We start from the raw sequence: 4,265 nt of genomic DNA, 5'->3' as shown, positions 1-4,265 counted from the left end.
CAACTCCCCTTCCTCCATAAAAGCTTTCCCATTTCCTTTTGCAAGCTAGTTTTTCGAGTTGGATAGTTTTTGGAGAGTTTTGCTAGTTCCATAGTTCCAGATATTGAGAATTGTCAAGTTTCCAAGAGCTTCATGCTGCAAGATCCTTCTTAATTCCCACAAGGCCAAATCCAAGCAAGGAGATTCTTATCCAATAACAAAAGAGAGAGAGGCTTGTCCATATTCCCAACAAGCTTTGCAAGACATTTGCTGCTGACTACCCAGCCAAAGGAGAATCTAGTGTCAGAACTTCGGTTGTATTCTTCTTTGATGAATTGTTAATGAACGACTATTGGTTATGGTTCCACTCTTATTGTTATTTGTGATGATGATGAGTTATATCCTTTCTAACTGATATATAGTTGCATATGCTGGATTTTATGTTTGTGTTTGCGTCATTTCTTGTATGTGCAGGTGTCCATTCGCGGAGATCATGGGGATTGTGATCTGCCGTAGCAAAGGAACGGGAGACCCACCTCTTCTACAAGCACTAGCGTTGGAATCCAGGTAGGCCTTCATCACTAGTATATTAATTTGCAATTAGGAACTTGACCTGTAGCGTTGTATTATTATTGTTAGACCTGGTATGGGCTAGTAGGGATCGCCTCTGTTCGCATAGGGGATTTACCTCCTCAAAAATTTGGCGACTTCGCTGGGGAGCTTGTCTTGTCTTTTTGGTTGTTTCTTGATTTTTACCTGCTTGGTCAGCCTTCTGGGTTGAGTCCTTTTGCTGTTTCTTGCTTCTTGGTCTACCTGGTTATCGTTGGCCTAGTCTTGGATTGCTTCTTTTTATTTTTGCATAGCAAACTCGACTGGTGCGCTCTTTTAGCATAACAGTCGCGCCAATTGGTGCTAGTTGCTAATATAGAACCCGCGCCAATCCGTAAAAGGCACTAGTTGCAGCCTAACAGTCGCGCCAGGCCTGGGAAATTTTAAAGTTTACTTGTTTTAAGCCTTCTGAGCTTGGTATTTGTTTTTGGATACATTTTTTCGACTGCTTGAGTGTGTTGGAGTCTTGTTTGACTGGTTTTAACCTTTACCCTTTGGGTGTTTGCCATTTTCTATCAATTTCACGTTTTAGCCCTAGGTCATCTAGTGGCTTTATGTGTCGAGCCTTCCTTAGGAGTTTCTGGTCTTCTATCAGTCCAGTCAACTTTCTGATTACTCCCTTGCACTTGTTTAGTGGTTGCTAAGCATTTTATTGCGTTATTTGAGTGACTTACCACTCTTTTCACTTGGATTCTGCTTAGTTTCGCTTTGGGCCTAGATTACATAGGCTCATTGGTGTCTTTGGGACTTTTCTTGGTTTTGAAGGACTGCTTTGGCATTTAGGCATTTGATTGTGTTTGAATTGAGTGAAATTTGTGTTTTTAATCTTTTATTATCGTTTCTCAAAGTTTGTTTAGTGTATCTTGCCATCAATTTAAAAAAAAAAAATCTCTTTTTCTTTTCATTAGTTAATGTGAATTAGAGTTTTTCGTTGTTATTAGTGATTAATGACTTTGAAAAAAAGTTTGTTAATTTCCATTAGCTGGATTAGAGATATTTTTGATTGTTCTATGATCATGTTGTTTGTGTGAAAGCTCTCAACTCTCTCATAGTTAGCATTCATTGAATGAAATGATATATTGTGGCATATAGTTTGCATTTAGGAAATTTTGAGACATTACATATGGTAAGGCCTCAAAACTGAAACATAATCCAAGATAAAAACTTTAAAATGAACTGAATTAATCTAACAACGTATTGGAACATAACACACACTGTTTAGAGGTCTAGGCTAGAGACATGCTCCGGCGTCGTTAAACCTAGTCACTTTTGTTTCCACTCAAGGTTGGGTGATTCCTCCTTTTGTGACTCAATAGTGGTCTAGTACGGAATTGTTTTCCCACGTACAGTCGAGTATATGGGGAGACCCCACTAGGTTATCATCCTTTATCCATAGGAAGCCGTGTCTGCCGCCCTATACCTGTGATACACCGATCACAGCATTCGGGGAGATTGCCTACACGTATGGAAAGTTCTTGGTTGATTTCTCTTTAATTTCTAAAACCAAGGTGTATATTGTAGTTCACGATTATTTGGTACACCCTCTTTGCCTAATATCCATGAGCAGTCATTCAATCTTTTCTGACTCCCTAAATTTGAAAGGATCACCAAGCGCTTGTCCTTTCACGCTTGATTCAAATATGAAAGTGATAGAGTCACCTTTTATCCGTTTCTTGACTCTTAAAATATGAAACGGTGAAAGTTTCTTAATTTCAATGTGGTAAAAATTAAATCACCCGTGCTCACACACCCTGTTAGATTCTGTTTGTTGGCCGTTTGATTGTGTGTCTTGACTCTTTTTCAGCCCTATGTGCGATTTTCAGTTTTTGATGGCAACTTTTCCAGAGTTCACCAACCCAGGAATCCCCTCTGACGGGAATCCTAGTCATTTTCCTCCTTTTGGGAATGTTGGTGCTCCTTACATGGCAATGTTGTCCCTTCCTGGGTTAACTGTTGGGTTGCCTGTTTGGTTATTCTCAACCTCTCTAGTCCCTAATGTCTTAACTACTGGTCAATCAGTTCCTCCACCTGAACAACATCATGTTGATTCCAAGGTGGACCTCTCCCCTTCTTCGCCTATCTCTACGTCCTCATCTTCTACTTCGCCTGGTGAAAGTTTGGATTCAAGTAACCAGGTGATTAAGAAGAAGAAGAAGAAGATGATGAAGAAGAAGAAGTCTAATAAATGTGAGGCCACCTGTGCAACTACTGCTCCAAGTACATCTCAAGTCGGACCTCCTTCCGCTCCTCTGCGGAAGGTTAAGTTTCCTTATAAATTGTGCAAGGGAGACCATCTTCTTCATGATTGTCCTGGCATTCCTAGGGTCTTAGAAGCATGGTCTCACAATCCGGCTTGCCCCTCATCGTCCTCTGAAGCTCATGGCGATGCGAGTCTATCAACTGACAACATTCAGAAGAAAGGGAAGATTCAAATCCCCTGTAGATTATGTGAAGGCAATCATCCCCTTCACCTTTGTCCGCTCATGGATAAAGCTTCAGCTGTTTTGGAAAGTCTTACAGCTTCCTCACCCCAACTTCCCATTGGTTATCAAAGTCTCTCTTCAGATCGTCTCCCTGTCGAAAAAGAGATTGACTTAGATTCTTCTCTTGTTCGGGCTCCTCTTCCCGAACCTGGCTGTGCTAAGCCTGGTCCAGACCAATCGTTGGTCGGTGAGAGTATCAACTTGGGTTCCCCACCCGTTGATCACTCTGTTTCGGAAGAGCATCATGCTCATGTCCTTCTCGTCTCATCAGATTCTCCAGAGTCCGAAAACGACTCTCCTGTCTCAGCTGATCCAGAGAGTCCTTCTTCGGTTCTTGTAGAGCATGGGGGAAATCATACGATTCCCCCACCAAGTAGTTTGGCCGTCACCTTCGACTGGAGTCACTTGTCTACTTTCTGCCTCCCCGCCTATGTGACTTTCGAGATCACGGTACACACCTATGATAAAGCAGTACCTGGTGTTAGAGTTGGTCTGGTCAGCACTCCGTCAGAGATCAAAACTCTTTGTGCATTTCAATTTTAGGTGTCCCGCTCCATTCTCTCAGCTGCAGTTCACTAGGGGCATGCCATGATCTGACAGAGAAAGTCATGCTAGTCATTTTCCCTCATGTCTGGCCCCTGCTGGTTCAGGTCTTGGTCCATAATCACTGAAATTCATGATAGTCAAGGTCTGGTCCTATTACAGGACAAAGTCATCTTCTATGTTTGGGTGTAGGAAATCATCAATTTGGTCTTTGAAAGCATGTCCAGAACAAGCCGTGCAGTCCAGAGGGAGACCTTATACAACTATGGTTCAGAAAGCTTCATCATCACCTGAAGAGAATTTGACTCTTTTGAAGAAAAGTCAAACAAGGTCAATTATGACAAAATTTTCCAAACAATCACCAGTTCACATTTTCAGATGCAGTCATGGTTTCCATGGCCAAATGCCCAGTCACACAGTCCCCGCAAAGAAATGCTGGAAATTTCATTATTTGACCCAAAATGACAAAGGAAAAGTAAAAATTAGTGTGTTTTGAAATCAATGAAAAAGTGCAAAACTCAACATTAGAAAAGGGGGTTTTCAAAGAGGCAAAAATCAAACCCATCTCTCCCAAGCCTATATATACTTGTTTTTGCCCAAATCAAAGCCATTGTGCTCTTGCAAGACTTGGAGAGACATTTCAAAGGTGAG

This window comes from Pinus tabuliformis, chromosome 6, assembly GCF_031772625.1.
Source record: "Pinus tabuliformis cultivar Carrire ecotype Pingquan chromosome 6, CPIR1, whole genome shotgun sequence".
Lineage (NCBI taxonomy): Eukaryota > Viridiplantae > Streptophyta > Pinopsida > Pinales > Pinaceae > Pinus > Pinus tabuliformis.
The sequence above is the reverse complement of the archived record's forward strand: the minus strand, read 5'-3'. Positions refer to the sequence as shown.